Genomic DNA, 26,989 nt, shown 5'->3' on the forward strand with positions numbered 1-26,989 from the left:
GGAGATGAGAAGCAGAGAGGGTGCAGAGGGCTTAGCAGCCCTGGATCCCAGGGGTGTCTGAGGCCTAGCCCTGTCCCTGTCAGTGCTCCAGAAGATGACCTGGCCTCCTTCCCCAAATTCCCCTTTATTGCTCAAGCCAACTCAAAATAGTTTATTTACTTGCAACCAGGCATGTCCAACTAAATACTGGTAGACACGAAGACGTCTGTTTCTTAGCCTTGGAAAGGAGGCTCTGAAGGGTAAGAAACTCTCCCAAGGCCACAGGAACAGGAGTGGCGGAGTCAGGCCCACAGCCAGTTTTCCAATTGAATCCTAACCCGACGCCCTCCCACTGTGCTTTGTTCTGTGCAGTCACTGAAGCGCGTCCCTGGCCCTGGCTTGTGCTCTGCCCCTGCGTCTTGCTTCTAACAAAAGAAAGAGTCACTTCTGGAGCAGCCAGATGTAGCAGAGCAGTGGGAACCCAAACCAAGAGGAATTCACTCTCCATAAATTATGCTTTAATAGATGTCAATTATTAATTCCTAAATAAATATTTGTTAATATTCAAAAGAGTTTGCCTACCAAGAAAAACTCAGGCTACACAGAATAATTAGTGCTTCTTACTGTGCGATGGATGCAGCCCATAATGATTTTTTTTTCCTGTTCTGCATCTTTAGTTTTTCTGAAGTGTGAATGCCTGAGTGTGCTGGGTTTCCTGCGGGGGTTGGCTGGCCCTCCTCTGAGCAGTCTTGGTTTGAGGTATGTGCACAGAAAGAATGCAAGGAGCTGAATGCTTCCACAGTAGCTCCCATACTGGCCAGTGGGTCTTTCTCTTTCTTCTTTGTAAAGGAAGATTTTAAGAAGAACTGAAGCTAAAACATGTCTAATGAAAGAAAGTTGTAGATCTAGTCAAAAATTGACAGGTGGGGAAGTCATTCAATTGAACAAAAATCTCATGTCATGTATCACAGTTTTGAGCAGTGTGCTAGGGCTGGGTCAGCAGGCAAGGGTGGGACTGGCCACAGAACAGAATAGATGTGTCTACAGGGTTCCAGGAGTATGCAAGACTAATAGGAGAGAGCATCGTGCTAAGTTCTTAGCTCAGGGAAGAGTGAAATTAGTCCACAAAAAAGAGTACAACAGAATGCTAGGGGTGGCTTGGAGAAGCTAGAAACCACACTAAATTGGGGACAAGGGAAGGGAGTGATTCATGAAAGGAAGTCAAATTTGAGTCAGAGCTTGAAGAATGGATAGGATTTTGATGGGGCAAAGATGGCCTTGGCATTTGAGTTTTGAGCAGGCATTCATTTGCTTTTTCATCCATTTAAGATACATTTACTTGGTGCAACTGGTAGTTGCCAGCCAGCCTGATCTAGATGCTGGAGATTTATCTTTTAATTCAAAAAATCCTGGGTCTGCGAACTTAGAGTTTACAGTTCAGTGACATATATTAATAATAATGACACATATAACATTACCTAATAATTTCACATAGAATATAAAAAATAGTTGCAATACAGTGAGATATGGATCCAATAGAATGACAACCTCCACTGGGGACATCAGAGAATTCTTCAAGTGGTGGAGACTCTTGGTATAAATCCCAAAGGAGTCATTTATCCAATTACTCATTCACAGCAAATATTTACTGAGTACCTACACATACCAGACACACTTTGTGTATCCGGATAGTACAATAAACAAAACAAAGTCTTTTTCTCTTGGTGTTTATATCCTAAAAGTTTAGCAAATGAAAGGAGGGAAGGTCATTCCTCTCAGAGAGAATAGAACATGCAAGTCATAGAACCATGATGTCCTGGGGTGAAGCTACAGTTAAAGTTGCACAAGGAAGGGGGTTGTCAGGAGGTGAGACTGGAGAAGGAATTAGAGACCACATTTCAAAGTACCTTACAACTGGGCTACACACTCAGAACTTTATCTACAGCTGATAAAAACAAAGTTTGAAGAAAGTGATGTTGAGGGCTATGTGGAAGCTGTATTGGAGGAATATGAAGCTGGGGGAACAGACACCAGTTAGGAAGTGATTGCAATAGCCCAAAACACTCATGACAAGGGCCTGGATCAGTGTGGGGATGGAGCAAGGATGTGTTTAAATTGGAAGAGTGGCATTGAATCTGTAAATTACCTTGGGCAGTATGGCCATTTTCACGATATTGATTTTTCCTACCCATGAGCATGGAATGTTCTTCCATTTGTTTGTATCCTCTTTTATTTCATTGAGCAGTGGTTTGTAGTTCTCCTTGAAGAGGTCCTTCACATCCCAATGCCATCCCCATCAAGCTACCAATGACTTTCTTCACAGAATTGAAGAAACTACTTTAAAGTTCACATGGAACCAAAAAAGAGCCTGCATTTCCAAGTCAGTCCTAAGCCAAAAGAACAAAGCTGGAGGCATCATGCTACCTGACTTCAAACTATACTACAAGGCTACAGTAATCAAAACAGCATGGTACTGGTATCAAAACAGAGATATAGACCAATGGAACAGAACAGAGCCCTCAGAAATAATGCCACATATCTACAACTATCTGATCTTTGACAAACCTGACAAAAAGAAGAAATGGGGAAAGGATTCCCTATTTAATAAATGGTGCTGGGAAAACTGGCTAGCCATATCTAGAAAGCTGAAACTGGATCCCTTCCTTACACAAATCTGGATCCCTTCCTTATACAAAAATTAATTCAAGATGGATGAAAGACTTACATGTTAGACCTAAAACCCCCTAGAAGAAAACCTAGGCAATACCATTCAGGACATAGGCATGGGCAAGGACTTCATGTCTAAAACACCAAAAGCAATGGCAACAAAAACCAAAATTGACAAATGGGATCTAATTAAACTAAAGAGCTTCTGCACAGCAAAAGAAACCACCATCAGAGTAAACAGGCAACCTACAGAATGGGAGAAAATTTTTGCTACCTACTCATCTGACAAAGGGCTAATATCCAGAATCTACAATGAACTCAAAGAAATTTACAAGAAAAAAAACAAACAACCCCATCAAAAAGTGGGCAAAGGATATGAACAGACACTTCTCAAAAGAAGACATTTATGCAGCCAAAAACACATGAAAAAATGCTCATCATTACTGGCCATCAGAGAAATGCAAATCAAAACCACAATGAGATACCATCTCACACCAGTTAGAATGGCGATTATTAAAAAGTCAAGCAACAACAGGTGCTGGAGAGGATGTGGAGAAATAGGAACGCTTTTACACTGTTGGTGGGACTGTAAACTAGTTCAACCATTGTGGAAGTCAGTGTGGCGATTCCTCAGGGATCTAGAACTAGAAATACCATTTGACCCAGCCATCCCATTACTGGGTATATACCCAAAGGATTATAAATCATGCTACTATAAAGACACATGCACACGTATGTTTATTGCAGCACTATTCACAATAGCAAAGACTTGGAACCAACCCAAATGTCCAACAATGATAGACTGGATTAAGAAAATGTGGCACATATACACCATGGAATACTATGCAGCCATAAAAAATGATGAGTTCATGTCCTTTGTAGGGACATGGATGAAGCTGGAAACCATTATTCTCAGCAAACTATCGCAAGGACAAAAAAACCAAACACCGCATGCTCTCACTCATAGGCAGGAATTGAACAATGAGAACACATGGACACAGGAAGGGGAACATCACACACTGGGGACTGCTGTGGGGTGGGGGGAGGGGGGAGGGATAGCATTAGGAGATATACCTAATGCTAAATGATGAGTTAATGGGTACAGCACACCAACATGGCACATGTATACATATGTAACAAACCTGCACGTTTTGCACATGTACCCTAAAACTTAAAGTATAATAATAAAAAATAAAAATAAAAAGAATTGGAAGAGTGGCTCTTAGCTTTGTGTGTATATGTGTGTATCTAAGCTTTTTGAGAATAAAATGGATGCTTCTGCACCCAGGAAAATGCTCATACTCGCCTACACATATTGTTTTGCAAGCAACTTCAAAGGGCACGAATTCCAGATTAAGAACCCCTGAGTTATAGCAAACAGTTGGGGTGAGTGGGGGCCAGGAGGTGTACACATAAAGTAAGAGGCTGCAGCAATGGTTTGGACATGAATCCGGTGCTATTCTAGTTCCCCTTTCAGAACCCACCTTCTCTGGTTCTTCTAACTGTCCACACACCAAGAGTTGGGTGGCTCCTGGTCCACAGAACCTTTCGGCTACCCATGAACTTGGCTGTCCCTCATTCCTTCTAGACCAGGCTTGTGCCTGTCTCCGTCACTCAGATGCCCACCAGAGCCAGAGGCCAAGGAGACAAGTTCCTTCCTGTCTTTTCAGTCCTGGGGGAAAGTTAGAGTATTCCTCAGTGGCGTCAATACCTCATAGTACAGATAAAAGAGCACCTCCTTATAAGACACCAGAGTACTAGAGGTGGAAGGACCCTCAGACATCAACAAATCTCATTCCCTCATTGCACAGATAAGAAAGTTAAGGGATAGAGAGGGGAAGAAATTTTTCCAGAGCCACACAGAGTAACTGGGTGAGCTGGAACCAGAACTCTCACCTGCTAATACAATGTCTTTTGCCCCTCACAGAAGGCAATGGCTCCCTTCTTCATTCTTCTAGAAAAGCAGCATGTGCCTTATTAATGGTACTGATTGCAGCCATGACCTGAACCAAGATCAGTAGACAGCAAGCTCCATCTGTGAGTGTGTCCACACCCAAGAGTATTGAATGCAAACCATGACAGAGGAGAGGTTGGCTGCCCCTAGGTGCTCACCAGTTTTCTCTGCCTGCATCACCATCCCACGTAGGGAAAACAGCAGCCCATGCATTTATTTTTCCTAGGCCCCCATATGCCTTTGCAATACCACAAGGATGATGATAACCAGTTCCCAGGGGTGTTGCATACATGAAAGGGGAAGAGCACGTGAACAGACTCCCACTGCCCCTCAGAAAACACTCTTTCCTGCTTTTCTTCTTGGCACTTCTTCCCACACTCACCTTAAAAGTGCTATGGGAAGAGCTGGGGCTAGGGAAGGTCGAGTTAGTGGTCAGAGAAGAAGGCAGAGGCTGAGTTTTGCCTTCGTTGTGGCCTAGGGCTGCATCGTTTTCCATATATTCTATCTCCACATAAACCCACACAGACACCTTTACAGGGTCATTCAGAACCAAAGTCAGAAAGAGCAGTAAGCACAAGAAGATAGAACTGGGATGTCCCCAGCAGATGCCACAGGGATGGCAAGGCCCAGGCAGGATGGCTGGGCCTGGACTTGTCATAGAACACAGAAAAAATGATGTCTTTGCCAGACTGAGTGAGCAACTTGCAGTCGCCAGGCCGTGGCCCCCACCAAGAGTTTTCACAGGTTCATGGGTGGCCATGCTGGTGGGCAGGGACAAGAACTGGAACCTTCTTCCAGAGAAGTACAATTGCTATCTACAGATGGGCAGGATCCAGAGAAGTGGGATCTTCATCCAAATCATAGGGAGGTGTGACTTCCAGGTGTCCCATGTGATCCCAATTACTTTGAGTCTGGATCGTGGACCTACAGAGTGAGAGCTTGGGAGAGACACTGTTCTGGAGTCAGGTGCTGGCTTCTTACACAATGGCTGTGTGCATTTGGGAAAGTTAGACTCTCAAAGCATCTGTTTCCTTTGTTTCTCCATCCACCGGATATGAGCAATAATAGGCTCCACCTTGATGTTGGGCTGGAGAGTAAATGAGATCAAGGAGAGCCCGTATTAGTGAGCGCTCAAAAAATCCACAACAAAAACTGGAGGGCAGGAGGGTAGACCCTCCTGAAGCCACCTGCTGTTGTCTTTGCTCAGACAGTTCCCTGCATTCTTCTGCAGCCTTCTTGTTTTTTTAAGTAAACTTTTTAAGAAAGGAAAACATACATATAGAAAAGTGTGTGAATCGTAAGTTATAGTTTGATGAGTTTACTAAAGTGAACACACCCATAAAACTGGCTCTCAGATCAAGAAAATGCCCCTCATGGGCCTTTTAGGGCCATATCTATTATCCTTTCTGACTCCTAGCATCATGGATTAGTACTGTTTGCTCTTGGAAATTTATATAAATGGGATCATACAATATATATCCTTTTGTGTTTGGCTTCTTTCAATTAGCATTGTGTTTGTGAGATCCAGGCAAGTTGTTGTATGGAGTTGTAATTTCTTTATTTTCATTGCATGTACTATTCTATTATAGGAACAAACCACAATTTATTTATGCATTTTATGGTTGATGGGCTTTTGGGTAGTGTCCAGCTTTTGAATAGTGCTGCTAGACCATTCTTATACATGACTTTCGATGAGCATATGTAGGTTTTTCTGTTGGCTATAGATTAAATTGAATCAAATTAAGTTGACATTTTTGTAGATGAAAAAGTTAAACACTGATAATTTCATACGACTCAATCTAATACTTTGGAGTAAAAATGTTGGGCCATGAGACATGTATAATATATTCAACTTTCATAGATACTGACAAACAGTTTCCCAAAGTGGTTGTACCAACGGACACTCCTACCAGTAGTATGTAAGAGTTTCAATTTCTACAGTCTTTTAAACAAGGGGTACTCAGGTTCTTCTGCAGAGCCTCATGTACCCACTTCCTCTCTTCTGAAGGGCCCTTTTGCATCATGAATTTGCAGTGTTCTCTGTATTTACTTTCCCCTTGGGAAGGTCTTTTTGACAGTTCCCCTTTGGGAAGGTCTTTGAGCCATGTTTTAGTGTATGAAGAATGTGGTTCCACATAGGACAAGTGTAATGCCGGCAGAAGGAATAAAACTGTGAGAACAAAGAACAAAGTTCATTCCCCTCCAGTGATAACCTTGAAGCACCTGAGTTTGAATGGTATTAAGGAGGATGACTTCTCCTTACACCAATGAGTTTCAATCTGTCCCTAGACAGGCTATGGAAAGTAAGAGGACAGGAGCTAAGGCTTTTCTGTCTTGCCCAGATCCGAGGAAGCTAGATATTTCCAGGGTGTTGGTGTTGATCAGAATCCATCTGCCAAATGGAGGCAGAACGGGAGGCTGTTTCTCCTTGGGCCTGGCATGGCTGCTCTATCCATTAGTCACAGTAGGCTGAGTGCCTAGGGCTACAAACATTTAGGGGGCCCACAAAAATGTTTTAATTCTCTTAAAATCAGAGAATTTTAGGACATTTTAGGTCAAAGAAAATGCTTTAATTTATACTATTAATATTTTCTTCTTTATATTAATGTAGTCATAAAATATAATTTGTTTATTTACTTATCTAAATGGAAGAAAGAGCCCATGAAAATAAGAGTACCTAGGGCCCACTAAGGTCATACCGTGTCCCTGGGGCCTAAGCCACCTGCAGAGTGGATAATTCGAATTCATGGCACTTTCTGAGTTTAGTTCCCCTTTGGAATATCTTTTTGATAGTTCTATCCCTGTCTCAGCCATGCCTCGGGGTATAAATAATCCTGTCTACATTTGAACCAGAGAGTAAAAGGGGAACACTGGGAAGTTCTTCATTTCACCTTGTTCCCAAAAGTAGGGTAAACTCTAAAGATTTCTTAGACCTGCCTTCAGAGCCAGTGTGAAATCTGAATCTTTAGACAGCATAGACATAACTCTCTTGGGGTGTAGGGCAAGGGGTCTGCTGAGGACAGGACTGTGTTCTCCAGCTCCCAAGAGGATCCCAGTATGGGCATCTGGACCCTGGTCATGGCTAGACCTCAAGCCTACTTTATTCCTGTTTGTTTACTCCTTTGTTCTTCCTCCTCCTAACATGCACATACCCAGAGACTAATTTAGGGGCTAGAGGCTGAGACATCAAGATCTTATTTCTTCCAAACATGTCTCTGTTGGGCTGGCCTTCAAGGAACTATAGAATGATGAATAGCTGTTTGCTGGCTGGAGGAATTTAGAAAGGACAAGCTATTTAAAGCTCTGTGAAGAGCAACCAAGTTGGGAATATATCTTTTATTAAATGGGGGGAAAAAGAATAATTTTGCAAAATACTAATGATATAAAATATGAACAGCATGAATCTGATCTATTTTATTTACATCTTTATGTTTGAATTAGAGAGAGAAATGGACAAGGAAAGAAGAAAAAAGCAGATGGTTGGATGCAGAATCAAGAAGAGAGGGTTCTACCAGTAGCTCTGCCACAAATTTGCTCCATGGTCCATAAAAAAGCGCCCAACCGCTCAGAATCTCAGTTCCTGTATCTGCAAAAGTGATGACTAGATTATCCTGAAGGTCTTTTTTAGCCTTCAAATTTTAACACACAGTAGGAGCTCCATCAGTAATTGCTGAGGTAGTGAGGGAATGCAGGATTGTGACTGGACCAATATCACACATGTGTGAAATCCAGCAACAGAGGTGGTGAGCTCATCAACAATAGCAAGGAGGCTGGGAAGCAGAGCCCATCTGTAGACAGCATTTGTACTGCCATAAAAATAGCATAACAAGATTATATTGAAATATCCCACTATTTAACTTAATAATTTAAATGTTTGCCTAATGAGGTGGACTTGATTGGATTAGGGCATTCACAATTAATTTTGATAGATCGTTTTACACATTGGAGGTGCATTCTTCTGAACCAGGAGGTGGAACGGAAGTGCAAAATGTTTACGTTCAAACGAGCATGTGATTTTGCAGAAAACATTAATCCCAGATCATGCACACTAAGTCAATTTCAGAAATGGCTTCTAGATATATTATTAGAAATTGCTCTTCAAATATAAAAAGCTTGTAATAGAGTTCTGTCCATTTTTCCTTTGGCTGATGGAAGTTGTTTTATAAATATGCCTATGATAGGATGTTTTCTTCATCCAAGCCTTTTGGTACTAATTGCAACTTTTTAAACACTGTAAGTAGTAGCTGTCATGAACACTTTGAATCCTATTACAAATATGTATTTCTGAACAATTTCACATTTAGGGGTGCATTCTTTCAACTATTTTTTGCTACTTTTTCCCCGTTTTTTAAAAAAGCATTTGAATTGGAAACTGTGGATCCCCCTTTTTGTTAAGGAAATAATTTTATTATGCAATAGGAAAATGGCATCAGCCCCCTCCTACACCCTCTCAAAAATTAAAGATCCAGGAGTGTTCACATCTGCCCCAGGAGTCAAGAATGTGCAGAGGCTAATGGCCTCTGGAAAGGTAAATTGGAATCAGGCCATAAAATCCATCCCAGAGTTCCAGGAAAAACACATTCCTCAATACCGTTGCTGTCGGATCAAAACTGCATCTCTGTTTTCTATCAGAAAGTTATCTCATGTAGAGTGTCCATGGGCAAGGTGCTTCTTGAAGAATTCTTTGGGTCTCAAGCTCCCCTTCTGAAAGATGGAGCTAAATCACCCACATCTCAAACCTGAGGAATGGAGGTCCTAAATGTGACAATGTTTAGTGAGACAGCATGAAGCGATAGAAGCACTGGTTTGGCACCAACTGATCACAGCTCAAATCCTGACTTTGCTCTTATTAGCGGGTTACCTTGGAGAAGTCACTAACCCTTTCTGAGACTCAAACACATCATTTAGTAAATGGGGACAATCACACCTGATGGCGAGTGTTGTGAGAATCAAATGCTACATTCCCTAATGCATGATAGCAGCTCTGCAAGTTTTAATTCCCTCCACCTCACACCCAGTCTCCTTCTCTGGGAGGAAAGCAGTCCAAAATTCAAGGCACCATTGCCATCTTGGTTTCCGCAAATGCTCCTGACAAGTCTATTGCACTTAGGCCATGGGGGCCCTGTTCTTCCTGGTCTTGGGAAACATGAGGTCTGCTCTGAAGGCTCCAAGCCACCTTTGTTGGCAGAAGCACCTGTATCTTCCACCCTTCTCCTCCTCTGAGGTCCAAGCTCTATAATGAGACTTCATTAAACTCACCTGATGTGAGGTTTCAGTGACCTTCATAATGAAATCCAAATACTTTTCAAGGTGCTCCGATTTGAATACGTCCCCCAAAAGCTCATGTGTTGGAACCTTAATTATTAATGCAGCAGTGCTGTGAGGTAGGGCCTTTAGATGGTCATTGGGTCATGAGGGTGGAGCCCTCCTGAATGGATTCATGCCATTACCACGGGAGTGAAGTGCGGGCTGCTGGAAAAAGGGAGCTCTGGAGCACTGCTACACCTTCTGCACCTGCTTGCTTGCCCTTCTGCCTTTCCGCAATGGGATGATGCAGCAGCTTTCCACAGTTGAGTTACCCGTGGTAAACTGTGGTCCGAAAATATTAAATGGAAAATTCCAGAGATAAATAATTCCCAAGTTTTAAATTGCATGCCGTTCTGAGCAGCGTGATGAAATCTTGGCCCTGCCCAGGTCATGAACCATCCTCTGTGCAGTGCATATGCTACCTGCCCAATAGTCACTTAGTAGCCCTCTGGGTTATCACACCGTCACAGTGCTTGTGTGGAAGTAACCCTTGTTTAACTTACAGTGCAGTGCAATAAGATATTTTGAGAAAGAGTGATGACATTCACCTAATTATTATAATATTGTTATAATCATTCTATTTCATTATTAGTTGTTGTTTTAAACTCTTACTGTGTCTAATATATAAATTAAACTTTATCATAGGAATATGTATAGGAAAAATGTCTTTTATACAGGGTTTGGTACTACCCATGGTTTCAGGCATTCTCCATGGAGAAGGGAGCACTACTGCATTCTGAACGCACGAATTCTCTCCAACCCCGGGTGCTTTGCTTATTTATTCTGAGGGCTCACTCATCCTGGGATGCCCTTTCCTCTATTCTGCAACTAGGAAAGGTCTTCTATTTCAAGATCTAGCTCAAATGCCTCCTCTTCCCTTGTGGGTATAGCCACCATAGCTTTTTCTGGTCCTCTTTGGGTTCGTAATCTGTCCTGACACAGATATTATTCTGATACTAAGGCATTACAGGCTCCCTCAGAAAACCCCCAGGCCTTTTCATCTCTGTGTCCCTGGGATCCTCAGAAACCAGGCTGATTACAAAGCTCTTAAAATCCTCCCAAGAATCCTATTGAGTTAGGCACTATTATTGAAGAAACCAAGGTTCAGAGGCACTAAGTAGCTTGTCTATAGTCACACAGCCAGTGGGTGTAGAACAAGGATTTGAACCTGGAGAATCTCACTTACAAGTCTGTGCTCTTTCCACTGCTCTATAAGCCTTTCCATGATCTCCTTAAATCTTCCACCAACCCAGGAGGCAGGCAGGGAAGGCCTGTTTATAGAAGAGGAAACTGAGGCTAACAGGAATGGTCACTTCCTAAGGCTTCCTGCCTCGTCATTCCGGGAGCTGACTAAAGTTCTGGGTTTCTGATTCCAAAACCGGGCCTCTGCACAGCCGCAGGCTCCTGTCAGTGACCTGCTGAGTCATCCGCTCCAGAAAGCCACCTGCAGCAGGGTAGGTGGAGCCTGGCCTATGGCAATGCCTGACAAATTCATGTGCCTCTCAGGGCCCTTCTAAGCCCCCTCACCACAGAGGTGACAAGTAAATGACAAGGGGCATCTCTGCTCCCAAGGGATTCCAGTCACGCAAACTCTGCCAATTAAGGTTGGAACGATGTCATCTCCTGAAATGGCATTTTAATGAGTGATGGTTCTGGGATAAATTGTTATCTTGTGATCCCTCGTTAGAGAGCTTAATTAGATCCATCATAAAACATATTGATCAATGGCACTGAGCAGGTCCACAGGACATTCACTGTCTGCTGGAACATTCCTACTCACCCTTTGGTAGAGGCTGGTAGGACAAGTCCCCAGGCCCTAAGAGCTGCTGGGTGCACGTTCTTTTTGAATACCTGGGCACCATTATCCTGGTTCTTTCCTCCCTCCCTTCTTTTCTTTCACAAATATTTATTTTAGCACCATCTGTGTGCCAGGCACTGTGCTGGCTGCTTATGCTTTAACTCAGTTTATCTTCATGAATAGCTATTATTTCCTTATTTTGCAAATGGTGAAACAAAGGCTTGAAGCCCCAAGCTGTCAATTGGGTGTAGCCTCAACAAACTGAGTTATCTTTCAGGTAACTTCTGGGGAGTGGATAATGCAAGATGGACAAAAGTAAAAATGAAGGGAAGAGTAGACTTGATTAAACTCCTAATCCCTGCCGAGACTCTCTGCTGGGCACTATATATATGTCACATTTAACCTTCATATCAATGGTGAGAATTTTCGTCTTCATTTTATAGTTAAGAGAACCGAGTCTCAGAAATGTTACTTGCTCAAAATAATACAACCAGTGAATATCAGAGCTGGAATTAAAACATGGCTTCAGGAACCTCAAATCCAGACAGGTGTGGGTTCAAACTCCAGGGCTATTATATATGCACTGTATAATTGTGTAATTTCTCAAATTACATAAACCTTCTGAATATCAGACTCTGCATCTATAATACTGAGGGTAATAACTGGACCCATCTCATACAGTTATTTTGAGGATTCAGTGAAATAATGCCTATCAAGCATTTAAATAGTACCTGACCCACTCAAAGTGTTCAGTAAAGATTTTTCACTGAACATCCCAATTGTTTCCCCTCGGAAAGAAATGACCTGTTTCCTTATCTATAAAGTGAGTGTAGTAATCCTTGCCCTTAAACAATTCATAGGGGAGCACTTTAAAAAAGGTGAAGTATTCAAACTGGTTGGTCACCTTCTGTATACCTGTGTGCTGGCAAAAACTGGAGTCAGCACCTATTTTATGGAATTTTGTTGTTGTTGTTTTTGTTTTTTTCTGTTGCCCAGGCTGGAGTGCAGTGGCGCAATCTCAGCTTACTGCAAACTCTGCTTCCTGGGCTCAAGCCATCCTCCCACCCCAGCCTCCTGAGTAGCTGCGACCACAGGCACACGCCACCAAATCTGACTAATCTTTTGTATTTTTGGTAGAGATGGGGTTTCACCATGTTTCCCAGGCTGTTCTTGAACTCCTGAGCTCAAGCAATGCACCTGCCTCAGCTTCCCAAAGTGCTGGAATAACAGGCGTGAGCCACTGCGCCCAGCCTGGAAGAATTTTATTTGAATTATTATTTTTATTATTAAAATAATGCACTAGCACAATGGTGGTGGGGATGGGGAGACGGATCAAGAGAAAAAAGTGGGGGTGGGTAATAAAATCAGAGTATTCAGAATTCAGTGGAAGGTAGGGATTACTGTGGTGGCCCAGGAAGTGGCCTGGGAGTCTCACCAATGGGGCATGACTGCACTGATTCAAGGGCCTGGGCTCAGCAGGGTGTGTGTGTAGTGGTGGTATGTGCACATATCTGCATTGTGCCTGTGTGTGTATATATGTGTATGTGTGTGTGTATGTGTGTTGAACCTAATGCACATAAGATCGTAGAACTTTTCTACAAAGGAAAGGACTCTGGAGACTCATCCATGGGTTGTGCAAGCAGGGGTGTGTGTGTGTGTGTGTGTGTGTATCTCTTTTTGTGTATTGAGGCCAGTTTCCATGAGAGAGTGACTTTTCTCACCTGTGTGCACTTGGAGATTTTTTTCCTTTTTTATTATAGTAAATGTAGCTTGAAAGCTGGGGATAGCACAGCTTTTCCCCGAACACAGATCACATCACATAATTTTTCTTTCAGAGAAAAGTGCTGCAAAATAACCTGCAGATGGTAAGTCTCTCTCTCTTTCTGTCCTGCTCTTGCGTGCTCTCTCTGTCTCTGTCTGACTCTCTTTTTCTCCATCTGTCTCCATGTCTCTCTGTATCTCTGTCTCTGAGGCCCTATTTGGAGCTTAAAATGCTTTCCCATTTTCACACTTGACATGTAAAATGCCCCCGTATTACATAAAATAGCATGCATTCGGGTTTGTAATTAGATCATTGTTTCATCCCAAGTTCCACACATAATGATGCTGGACCTTGTTCCTTATTCCCTAGTACTACCTGCAAATACTGCCAGGTCTGGGTATCCTGCCCTAACCCCTTTCCCAGTTTCGTTTTTGCCAACTCCCAGTGACAATCCTGCAACCTCACTGCACCCTGCTCCCTTGCTGATCCTCTCCTGCAGCCTTCGCGATGGGTTCAGTGTTCTTCGGCGGCGGCTCAGAGCAGCCCGGACCTCCTCTCTCTCTTTCTCTTTCTCTCTCTCTCTCGCTCTCTCTCTGGCATGGCCTGAACAATCACTTCACTCTGTTAGCAAGGCCATCAGAATTTCTGAACACAGTCACAAAATGTATATCCTTCCAACTGCCCCGATATAAACAGTACCCAGAGGAAAGAGAGGAAAGGTCTCTTTTCTCTAAAATAAGGAGACTCAATTAAAAAAAAAAAAAAAGAAAGAAAGAAACTGGGGAGGAATCAAGATTCATTTTTAACCAATCTGGACATGTGTTAGAGGATATTGCTGAGAACAATTAGGGACGTATGAGTGAGAGGTTTATTTCTCACTTGCTTGTCAGGTCAGAAGACAATCTGTTTATTTTCCTGCTACAGTTGTATTCGATAAACTGAAAGGATGGGAGCTAGGAAAGAGGGTATGAACAGGATGTATGCTATCAATTTGTCAAATAAATAATCGTGCTTGGAAACAACAGATTTTATTAATTAGACAGGATAGTGTATTATTATCATTAAAGTGTTATATTGCATTAATTTTTATATTTTACTCGGCTACTAATTACTGTAAAAGATTTCGGGAATGAAGCAAAATAAAATCATGCTGCATTATACATAATGTAAAGATAGCGTGAATTAATTTGTCGGCCGCTCCCCGTCTGCCTCCGGGAGAGGAAGAGGCATGGAAGGGCCTCCGCTGCTCGGCTTGCCGGCCGCTGCAGAGCTCTGCACCAGCGCTGCTCTCGCCTTGTCGCAGGAGGCAGCTATGAAGACCTGAGGTTCAAGACCAGGCTCAGCCGCGAACTTGCTTGGTACCCTTTGGCAAATCACTTCTCTGAGGCCTCGGTTTCCTCTTCTGTAAATGTAAACATCCCTTCTTTTTTTTTTGCCTTACGGGGTGGTTGTAAAGAGCTAACGAATTCCCGAGAGTAAAAGTGCTTTCAAATGTCAGAGGTGGGGAGGCGGGTTGAGATCCAGTACAATAAGAGGAAGTAGACAGAGGTGGGGGGCGTCCAGAGTTCAGACCCTGCAGGGGCAGCTCTGGTCAGACTTAATGCTCAGAGACTGCCAGGGCCGGGGGCCTGGAGAGTTAGGGCTTGGGGAGGGAATTAGGGCTCTCCAAGGCCATCCAGCGGTCGTCTCAGCCACCCCCTCACTGCACGGTGCCTGGGAGCGGGGGCCCATGGCCACACTCTGGCGGAGCCGAGTTCCTCACTGTAAATGCAGACTAGAAGACACCCCCCACCCCCGCCGTTATCCCCAGGCGCTGACACCAGGGAATCCCCCACTGGGTATTGGCACAGTGGAAAAAAGCACGATTCTCGTCAGAAAGGACCAGGTTTTAATCCTTGCACAGCCACGCACGAGCCATGTGGCCACAGCCAAGTCCCTTAACCTCTCTGAAGGGCAGTTTCTTCCTCAGTTAAAAAAAAAAAAAAAAGTTGTTTGCTCAGGAAGAAAATTCCCACGCTGGGCACAAGTTCTGGCTACGGAGGCGGCGGGCTGGGCCCTCACGAGGGTGCCAGAGTCCCCAAGGTTCCCCATGACAGCACAGCGGCATGGGGACCAGGAGCCCCAGCAGAGCCCTCCCCGTCCAGCTCCATCTAGGCACTGCCTCCCCGGTCCTCGCTGACCTCCGCTCTAGCAGAAGCCACCGAGTCCCATGGCGGCCCCCAAGCCCCACCCCGGGGGCGCGGTTCTCCCTCGCTCAGCGGCCGAAGCCCAGCCACGTTTTTCTCCAGGCTGGGTCTCCGCAGCCAGGGCCAGGCGAGGGCCATTTCTCAAGACCCACTGCCACCTACCGTCCGCAGCGGAGAACTGCAGGCCGAGCGCGGCAGGCCTCTGGGAAGCTGCCACCCGGAGGGACCAGATCCCCAGGCGGCGCTCAGGCCCCTCGGCCTGGAGCCCCAGTTCCCAATGTGTTCCGGATACGTGTTGCAGCCCTGTGGGAACAACTCAGCTGGCCACCTGAAGCCCTGATGCTCTGGCTTGCACTGTCACTGGGGTAACTGGACCCCTGGGGACACAGGCGTACTAGGGCAAGCCCCTCCCTCCCCATCCGGCTATAGTTCCCTTTAGAAGCCTGAAAAATCCTGCCCCTGGGTTTGGAGGGCTGTGTCTGGCTGCTTGAACTGGACCTGATGTAGGGCTTCCAGAGACAATTGCCCCTGTTTCCAGTTTCCAGAGTTAGAACTTCGCCTGCCCTGCAAGTCTGACCTGAGTCTGAGCTGGGCCTGCCTTCGGCTTTCTCTGTATTCTCTGGATCCCTTATGTGACCCTCTCTTGGGGCATGGATCAGGCAGCCCTGCAAAAAAGCACGGTCCCAAGTCTTGACTTCTCCACTCACAAGCTGGCTGATCTGGGGTAAGTGACTCAGCCTTCTTATGCCTCGTTTTCCTCATCTTTAAACCAGTAGTAACTTCCATATAGGGTTGTCATGAGGATAAAATGAGTGAATATATATATATACAAAGGAATTAGAACAAGGCCTGGCACACAGCAAATGCCTTATACGTGCATAGTAGTGCATTATCCAAGCATTAGGGATTATCTGTGTCAGTGTTATCTGTGTGCCTGTCACAAGACTTTCATTTGATTGTGAACTCCGTTAGCATAGAAATCATCTCTGATTCAGCCATGAATCCTCAGCTACGTGCACACAGAAGGATGCAGTACCACTTATCCATGCATTCATTCATGCATTTAATAAATATTTATTCTACTATGTGCCAAGCACTGTGCCCTGGGGTCACAAGTATTAATAAAGACAACGACCCTTCCCTTATGGAGCTTATATTGTTTGGAGAAGACAGAAATAGAGCAAACGAGTAAGTCGATAAAATGGGTACATCTTGTAGTAAGTGCTAGAAAGAGAACAGCCAGACTCTTTGAAAGAGAATGAAGGAGGAGGAGCATGGAAGAGAGCTTTTGGATGGTCAGGGAAGGCATTGCTTCTAAAGGCCTCTGAAGAGGCGATAATTAAGCTGAAACTTAGATGAAAAGGAGGAAGCTGGTGGATGCCTGGGATATAGGCAAAAGATGGACTGCAAAGGAGCAGGAGGAAACTTCCTAAGGTGATGGAAATGTAATGGCGGTTGCCTAAGTATATGTATAAAGTTGTCAAAACTCATCAAACTGAACCCTGAAAAGGAGTGAATTTTATTCATACAAATTATGCTTCAGGTTGGGCACAGTGGCTCACGCCTGTAATCCCAGCACTTTGGGAGGCTGAGGTGGGTGGATCACCTGATGTCAGGCGTTCAAGACCAGCCTGATTAACATGGTGAAATTCCGTCTCTATGAAAAATACAAAAAGTAGCTGGGCCTGGTGGCATGCAACTGTAATCCCAGCTACTTGGGAGGCTGAGGCAGGAGAATTGCTTGAACCCGACAGGCAGAGGTTACAGTGAGCTGAGATCATGCCATTACACTCCAGCCTGGGCAACAAGAGTGAAACTCCATCTCAATAATAATAATAATAATAATAATAGTTATTATTATCATAATTATGCTTCAATAAAGCTGATTTAAAAATAAAAGATGGTAGCCAAGTAAAAATTCAAGGAAGAGCATTCCAGACATAGGAAAGAAGAGCTGATGCGTAGCCTCTGAAGCAGAAAAATCTTTTTGCATCCTGGGAAAGCCTGTGTGGATGAAACAGGGTAAAGAAGAGGGAAGGTAGTAAGAGATGAGGCAAAGCCATGACATCCTGGACCTGGTGGGGTTAGGATTTTATTCTGTGTGAACAGAAAAAGCCCTTGATTTGCTATCAAAAGTCCTAAACCCTGATCTGGACTTTCTAGCTGTGTTGTCTTGGATGAATCATTGAACTATTGTGAACATTTTTTAAATCTGTAAAATAGGAATAAAAATGATATGCAGGGATCCCATCGAAGAGGGCTGCAGCCAGGGCTGATTATGAAGGCAGGTTGACATCTAATGCCTGGGGATATACCCACATATTTTTATTGGGCACTCAAAAGATTGCTCATTGAATTAAAATAGTACATGCCTGTATGGAGCAGAGACCTATGACCTTTCAAATAGCAGTTGGTGAGTGGTGGGGAGGAAGAATGGGAATTATTCTCATAATTATGGCATTGACTAATTAGGGCATTGAGTCCTTCGGTGTGTCCTCACCTACCCAATACTGTTTTTTTCTCTCTTATAGAAAATTCTTATTTTCCTTGGTCTCATAGCATATGTCACAGTTTATTATTATACATTTAAATTCTGTGCATCTTTGTTCAGTGTCTGACTTTCTGCAGACTGCAAGCTCCATAAGGACCAGAACTGTGTCTCTTCTCTAAACCACTGTACCCCAGTATCTAGCACTGTCATTGGTACATAGGAGGCACTCAATAAATACTAATTGAATGAATGAATGAATGACTATAACCATCCATTTATCCAAAGACAATTAACTATCCACAGGGCCCTTTCTGCTTCTTCCCAAAAAATCCACCTTCTTCCCCTTACCCACTGGAAGCTCATCACCTAAGCCTGCCTTTTTGGGTTTTCTCCATCATCCTCATTCTAAATTCAGCACCGCCCAACCCCACAGAGTTTCTTTCTTTCTATTTTAATAAACATCTACACAGAATTAGGGAGAGAAGACTGGTGGTTGTGTTTGATTTCACACTGGTTTTGACCTTTGATATTGTAAACTACTTTCACCTTAATTTGATTTTCTTAAGTAGATAGGGTCAAATCAACTATAATTCCCATTTTCCACATGAGGAGCCAAACAGTTGAAGAGATGGATTGACTCATCCCATGGCATAGCTAGGGAGTGGCATGGACACAGCTAAACCCTGGGTTCCATGGTTCTAAATTCCACGATCCTTTTCCCTTACAGGCTCCTCTGCCTGATGGTTCTATGTGCAATGCATTTCTCCCTTCACATCTTAGGCACTGATGGTCCATGACAAATCGTGATGAGGGTTCTCCACTGAGAAAAGATGATAAGGACTCTCAGGAGCAATACGCTCTTCCTGTAAGTATCTAATCCACTTCCAGTGGCCATCAGGGCAAATGGAGGACATTATGACATGATTACATGCATAGATCCCAAGTAAGGCCTCTAGAGCCAGATCTGCCAGGTTTGCATATTGGCCTTGCTACCTTCCAGCCCTCCAACCTTGGGTGATTTATTTCAGGTCTCTGTGCTACACGCTCCTCATCCTAAATTGGTGATAAGAATAGTGGCTACCATATAGGGTTTCTGGGTGAATTAAATGAGTTAATACATGTAAAATGCTTGGAAAAGTGCCTATCCAATAGAAAGTAGCCAATTGATGTCATCCTTCCTTCCTTCCCTCCCTCTTTCCACCCCTCCCTCCCTCCCTTCCTCTTCTTCCTCCCTTCTTCCTTCCTTCCCTCCTTCCTTTCTTCCTTCTCTTTCTGTATTTATTTCTCTCTCTACTTCTTTGTTACTTTTTTTGTTCTTCTCTTTTCTTTTTTCTCTCTTGCTCTATATTACTTATTCTGCCTAAATTCCTGTCTCTTCCCTGAATGTAACTTCACAATAGTGCATCAATAAATATTTGTTGAACCAATACATAGATGAGTAAAGAAAAAGGAAAGAGAAGGAGGGAGCCGATGCCTGGCACAGGATGTGAAGAAGTGAGGATAGAACAAAACAAGATAATCTTGTGTTTTTATATGTTTGTTTTTATCGTAATGTATGAGCTATGAGAGGTAAGAACGCTCATCCTGTTTTACCATGGGAAAGTCAAGCAACCTCCCTGCGCCTCCATTTCTGCATCTGTAAGGTAGCAGCATTGAACTAGATTGTCCTTATGTTTTCTCTGTCTCTGACTCTGAGTCTACAATTCCATCTATATGAAATGTGATGTTGACTTTTCCTAGCATTTGAAAAGGGGATGGAAGAAGCCAAAGGTACATTCCCAAATGAAACCTGTTTCACCTGTGGTACCCATACAAGGCTTTGCAGGTTAGTACTTGCTTTGATCTCACCCTGGTGCTGACTTCTATCTCCTACTCTGCCTCTTAATAGCAATGGGACTTTGAGCAAGACACTCAACATCTCCAAGCTTCCCTGTCCTCATCTTATGATGGGACTAAATGAGATGCTTAGCACAGTGATCAACATGTAGTAAATGTTCATTAAATTATAATTGATGTGTGTTATTAAAGTGTGTATATGACCTCAAGCCTTGACAAAACCCACTCTAAGGCCAAATGATGAATTTCCTATTAGCTGGTATTTGGGGCATTTTAGGATTAAGCATTCATCTGTTACAAATTGAACCTCATGATAGCATAGGGAAGTGTATGAACTATGAGTTCTGACTCAAGGTTCAAAGGATTACATGCATTTTTTCAGGTCCCAATATATTTCTGGTACTTTGCTATATTATGCCCTTTAGTCCTTCTAACAACCCTGTAGGTAGGTTTTGTTGCAGCTGCAGGAATGAATTGAACACAGGAAGCTGCAGAAGTAGAGCCTGCAGGGAGCAGGAGTGATGGGAATTCACAGGACTCAACCTGGACCACACCCAGCTCCTTCCCCTCTGTAAGCCACAGTCAGCAAATATCCTGATTGCACAGCGCCAAGGATGGGAGTGCTGCTGAGACTTTCACCAACCCTGCAGAGTGGGAAAAAATATGAGTACCTCCCTCATGAATTCTCAGTCCTCGCTTCTGACTTCCTGCCCCTTCCCTTCTTTGACTTCTTCCAGGCAAGGCTTGGGCATAAATAATCTGTACCTGAGCATGAATAAACACTATGACTGGCTTCCCTCTCTCAGGGGATGTTTTGCTTTTGCAGCTGGATCTCTCATATCTTCTGGACCCAAACTCCAAGGCTTCACATTCTTTCCTAATTAGAATCCAAAGGCCTTAACCCAGCATGTGGGCTCTTCCCCAGCCTGCCTCCCTCTCTCCCTCCTACCTGAGTCAACTTGCCTGTGGTTGTCTTCTCTGATTCCAGCCCGAAGACCCTGGTCTACTTAACCCCTCATCATACTCCCCATCTCCAGGATTCTACAGATGCTGCTTGCTGCTTCTGCTGGAATACCTCACATACCCAAATACTGCCTCTACTTTAGGTCTCAGTTCAGAGATCACCTCCTCCAAGAAGGCCTCTGTGATTTTACAGCTGGAAATAGTTTTTCTCTCAGAGAAATCATTACAGCAATGGTTCACAACTTTGAATATGAATTTTTGCACATGAATCAGCCCAGAGATTTTGTTAAAATGCAGATTCACAGAGAGTAGGTCGAGGAAGGTGTCTGAGATTCTGCATTTCCGACTTGCCCACCCATGATGTTTGCTAATGCTTCTGGTCTGTGAATTACCCATTGAGTAGCAAGTCATCGCCCAATCTGGCTGTGTATCAGAATCACTTGACAAGCTTATTGAAACTGTGGATCCTGGGGCCAGAGGTTGATCCAGGTTTTGTGGGGCCTGAACTCTTTCCATATAGAGAGTCCTTTTTAAAGTATACATATAAAGTTATGAATAAGAAATTGCCACCTGTGGTCCCAACTACTTGGGAAGCTGAGGTGGGAGGACCACTTGAGCCTGGGAGGTGGAGGTTGCAGTGAGCTGAGATGGCACCACTGCCCTCCAGGCTGGGCAAGAGAGCAAGACCCTGTCTTTAAAAAAAAGGGAATTGCTGGAGCTTCTCCCAAGTCCCTGGAACGAGCTGTGCAAGTGAAGTCTTGAAGTATAAACTCCACTAGCTGCAAGGTAAATCCATTTTTGCCTGGGGCCCATTCGACAGCAGAATCTTGGGAGGCAGGAACTATATGTGTGTTTTGTTTTGTTTTCAGAATTTCTCCAGGTTATTCATAGTGACCAATCCTAGACTCACCCCCACGCCTTCTCTAGGAATACAGCACTTGAACTCCTGCCCATCCACTTACCTCCCTCTATTCCTTCCATCTCCAAAGCCACTGTGCCAGGCACTGGGATGAACCCCACGGAAACAAGGATCAAGGACAGGCAGGCTTCTACCCTCAGCAAGTTCATGGTCTGCTGGAAAACTGGTCACAGCTTCACAAAATGAACTCCTATCAGCTGTTTGCCCAAGTGCTGCAGGGATCAGAGAAGAAAACTCAGTCCTGATAAAAAGACAAGACTAGGAAGTCTCCTAGAGGGGCTGACATCGAGCGAGCTCTTGCCAAATTACTGGGGCTTCTCCAAGCAGAGGAAATAGCCTGTGCAAAGGCAGGGAGGCCTGAGAGAATATGTTCTCTTCAAGAACTAGCCAATCAAATCCACGTGTGGCAGAAGAGCAGGGCATATTTTGACGGCAGGGGGCAGGGCTGTGAGGGATGGGTCTGGAGAGGTGGCTAGGCTCTCAGGACTTGGGGATCTTTGAGAGTGGATGGTGGGCAGGGGATGGTTTTCAGGCAGGGGACTAGCACAATCAGGTCCTTTTACTACATGCGCATGCATTACTTTCAACTTCTAACTATAACTCGTTCTTTCCATGACATCGCATTATTAGATCCAGAGACCTTTATTTCTTTTTTAAAAACATCTTTAGTTCTGTAATGACTATTTCTTTTAAAGTCATTGTTAAATGTCAGATAGCCTGTGAAGTATTTTAATCTTATTTGTTCCTCCTACAAACTCTGGGAGGCATAACAAATGATGTCTATTTTACAGATATGTAAACTGAGGATAGGAAAGTTTAAGGGACTTGCTCAAGGTAACAGAAATAGAAAATCTGAAAAGCCTTAAGACCCATAGACTAGAATGGTGCCAGGCACACAGCAAGGACCAAAAATGTCCGGTGAATTAAGAGATGAATGCTGAGGTTAAACGAGCTTCACTTGTTAAGGCAATTTAGGGAAGCACGTGCCAATAAATTTGAGGGACGTGAGGCCTCCTTTCTGTTTCCCTAGAAATCCAGGTTCTTGCTCCTGGGGGAGAAAAATTCTTCCTAATATCCACGCATGTGCCCTCCTACCATTCCCTTCCAGAAGCCATGCCTTCCTCATGCACTCTGCCTCAGTTAGAGAAAAGATACAGCAGAAGCACAGACCATGGAACTTAGTGAAGAAAGTTGTTTGGTGATTTTATGTGACTGGGTGGCAGGTGGATTTTAATAGGGCTTTTTGAAGCCATTGCATTCAATACAATTCAATTCTATTATTCCAATTAGGACAAATGAACTTGACTTTAAAAATATTTAGTGAGTGCCTAATATTGCTACTGGCAAGTGATAGTGAGAATCCCCAGGATGCTGTAGGCCTCTGGAAACAGGAGTTGAACTTGACATAGATCCTTGATTTTAGTTTTCCTTCTGGAATACATTCTAATCTATAGCAAAATGTGGCTCCTCGTTCATGGCTGGGACCTTCAGCCATTTCCTCCGGTGAGTTCAGCCTCATTTCCCTGCTCTCCTTGCCAAAAATGATGATGGTCATGACATTTCATAAAGCATGTGACAGTATTTTCTGGACTTGACAATAGTACAGGAGAAAAGAAAAGTTAGATCATTACGATTCCTCTCCTACAGAAGTTCAGAGAAGTTCAAAAACCTGCACAGTTAGGAAGTTGTGGCACTGGGGCCAGAACCCGATTTTCTAATGCCTGGTGGGGACAATTCCAATATGACATTATTGCTAGGTCACCAATCTGGCAGTTAATTAACATCTCTGTGATGACATGTTCACATGTTATTCTCTCATCTGCTCACACTTGTCATTTTTTTCTTTCCAAATAAGCTGTAAACAAGTTATAGGAAGGAAACTATGATTTCACTCCTACTCTCTTATATGCCAAACACTGTGAGGTATTATTACGGGGGGTACTAGGGTTACAATTACGAACAAAATAAACATACTTCCTGTCCTCTGAGGGTGTATCATCTAACTGAATAATCATATTTTATGTCTTAAGTATTGCATTCTCCACTTTACAGATGAGTACACTGAGATCCAGAAAGTAACCAGGAACTTGTCTAGAAGAGGAGAGCTGGGATTCCCATGGATTCCTGGATTTCTCCTTCCCAGAAGCTGGCCCAGGGCTAAGCCAACACAGTATGCTATGGCAGTTTAAACACATGGCTTTTGAAGTCAGACAGATTGAAATCTCAGCTCAGCCAATTACTTGTGTGATCTTAGACGGGCTGTTTCCCTTTAAACCTCAGTTTCTACATCTGTAAAGTAGGGGTCATGACAACCGGCTCCCAGTTATTTTGTTACATGGGTCAGTTGAAAAAATGAAGAATGTGAGACTCTTAAATGAATACCTGGTGCGGCGCAAGGGCTCAATAAACAGTAGCTATTCTCACTATTACTATTAATCATTGGCAGACACAGCACCACTCTGCCTGCACTTATGTGCATGATGCTTTACTAGTTTCTTTTTCCCCTTGAGTTGTTGAGAGTAAAATACTCTGTCCTCCCCGCTTCAGCTTTCCACATTCCAGAAACAGAGACCACTTACACAAGCAGCAACAGGGTCCATTTCTGTGATCAGTGGAGCCAATGGCCCGCTCGTTGGAAACACCAGCAAGCAAAGTGTTAGGACTCAGAAGCCGCCAACAGGCTTCAGGACCCTGCCAAGCCCTCGTGCCCACTCGAGCAGCCAGGGGGAGGGGGTGACTATGGCATAAACACACGTTTGCTTTCATTTGGCTTAGCTGACTGTGTGTTTTGTTAAACAAATTTAGGTTTGGAAAAGATTATTTTTGGTACACTGCTGCATAATTAGATGAATTTTCATGAGTTTATTCTTGAAATAAACTTTGAAATTGTCCGTGTTTTACTGTTTTTTAATCATCTGCAGATACTGTTTTTTGAGACTTAGCATGAAAAAAAAACCTTGTTACATATCAGTTTAATTTAGATTCAAATAAAATAATTTTTTGAATTTGCAGCAACAACAAGTCTGCGAAAGTGGTTGTAACTGGTGCTGAGTTGTTTGAGGATCAAGATAATTACAGTATAAAGGATAAGAGAGAATATAATATCCTGGCATCCAGTGCCTATTCAGCTAATCCCCAGCCCTTGACAGATGTTCAAACACAGTATTTTTAAAAGCTGACTTTTAAAAAAACAGGGCAATTCACTTATTAGATATAAACAACATGATAAGAAATTCAAAGTCTGACATCCATTACGAACCGTCCGTGTTGAGAAGCGTGAGAGATAAGGCAAAAAGTCAAATGCACTGTGCTCATTGCTGTAATGGGTGTCCAAGCAGGGCTGGGATTGCAGAAAGACCAGGCCCCCACTTTGCCAGGGGCACAGGTTTCATCTGTACCAGCCCCTGAGAAGCAGAGCCCCAAAGGCAGCTTCAATGATGCTGTAAGCCTACGCAGCAGCCTCTCTGGCGGCTGCTTGAAGCCGAGGCTGCCAGCAGCCAGCACTAGGATAGTTTGGCCAGCTTTAAACAATAGCCACGTAGTGATAGGTGACCCATAAAGATGGCCAGGCAGATGGAGGGTTAATGAGTGGGGAGTCTGTTGGCTCAAAGATCGCTCTTGTCGCTGGCCTCTGACACTCCTCCACTCTCATTCATCAAACATTCTACTGAGCCTGAGTATCTGTTGGGCATCAAGGCTGACTGCTAGCCTCTGGATTCAGAGACGAATAAGACCTCATTCATGCCCTGCCTCCAAAATCCCACAGTGCAGCAAAGGAGATAAATTATATCCATTGACAACAACTACAATTATTATTCTCATTATTAAACTTTGTTTATATGCTAAGCTTAATTCTAAGTGCTCTTCCTAATTCCCACAATAATCTTATGGAATAGGTATTATTATTATTATGCCCATCTTACAGATGAGGAAGCTATGGCACAGAATTAATAAGTATGTGATGAAGTTATTTCTGACTGTGGCTCCTAGTAGTGGTGGAGGAGGAACCACAGAAGGCTTTATGGAAAGGGTAGGGGTTTGGATTGAGTCTGCATAGACAGTGGGGTTTGAAACGTGGAGATCCAGGAAAAGGACATTCAAGGCAGAGAGAACAATGAAGAGAGAAGAGCAAAAAATATTATCTGGTGAAGTAAGACATCAAGCTGCACTGAGGATGGCATGAAATTGTCTTTTTTGCCTTCCTGTTGAAAAGAAATTCTGTATAAAAAGCCCTTGGCACCCTGGGAAGCACAGGCTCAACTGTGGATGCTGATGCTTCTTCCCTTTCTGTCAAATATTTTATCTGGGGTCCTTAAAACTGCCTCTGTAACAGCAGTGGCTCCAAGGCGGCCAAGTGCAGAGGTTCAGGGGAAACTCCAGCAGATGCTTCTCTCCTGACCTGGTCCTGGACATGTGGGTCCAGGCCCAGGAAGAGCCAGCCTTCAGCATCAGCGGGTGCCAGTACTGTGGATTATTCCAAGTGCAAGCACATTCAAAGGCAGACCACCTGTTCCCCTTGTCTCTTGGTTTTCGTTGGATGCTTCAATGATACATTTCATTTCACTACCTCTAATCTCTGTTTAGTATTGTCTTAAGAATTACCTTATCCACATAGCACTTTAATTACCTAATTTATTTATCTTTAGAGACAGAGTCTCGCTCTGTCACCCAGGCTGGAGCGCAATGTTGTGATCATGGCTCACTGCAGCCTGGAACTCCTGGACTTAAGTGATACTCCTGCCTCAGCCTCCCAAGTAGCAGAGACTATAGGCACATACCACCATGCTCAGCTAAGTTTTCTTTCTTTCTTTCTTTCTTCTTCTTCTTTTTTTTTTAGAAACAGGATCTTGCTATGTTTCCCAGGCTGGTGTCAAACTCTTGACCTCAAGCGATCTTCCTGCTCCCAAAGTGCTGGGACTACAGACGTGAGCCACCACGCCTGGCTCAACTTTAAAACAATTGCTGAAAAGGATCTTCTTTCAGAAAATATTGCATTTTCTCCCACCCCACCACCCTGCAACCTGCTCACAGAGCACATCTTTCCATGAGGACATGCATGCAAGGCAAGGGAGAGGGGTCTGAGGAAGATCATGCCAAGAGCCTGCTCTCCATCCCCTGCTGTACGGT

General features: G+C 43.8%; 1 long non-coding RNA gene across 2 annotated transcripts in view; it reads right to left on the reverse strand.

Annotated features, from left to right (window-relative positions):
• The window catches only part of LOC116477299 (uncharacterized), a 156,335-nt gene that overhangs the window by 40,977 nt on the left and 88,369 nt on the right, over nucleotides 1–26,989 (reverse strand). For both annotated transcript variants that reach the window (XR_009215713.1, XR_009215712.1), the window contains one exon: nucleotides 21,906–22,074. This is a non-coding gene — a long non-coding RNA (uncharacterized LOC116477299). The remainder of the gene's footprint in view (nucleotides 1–21,905; nucleotides 22,075–26,989) is intronic.

The sequence above is a fragment of the Hylobates moloch genome, unplaced genomic scaffold, assembly GCF_009828535.3.
Source record: "Hylobates moloch isolate HMO894 unplaced genomic scaffold, HMol_V3 SCAFFOLD_11, whole genome shotgun sequence".
Lineage (NCBI taxonomy): Eukaryota > Metazoa > Chordata > Mammalia > Primates > Hylobatidae > Hylobates > Hylobates moloch.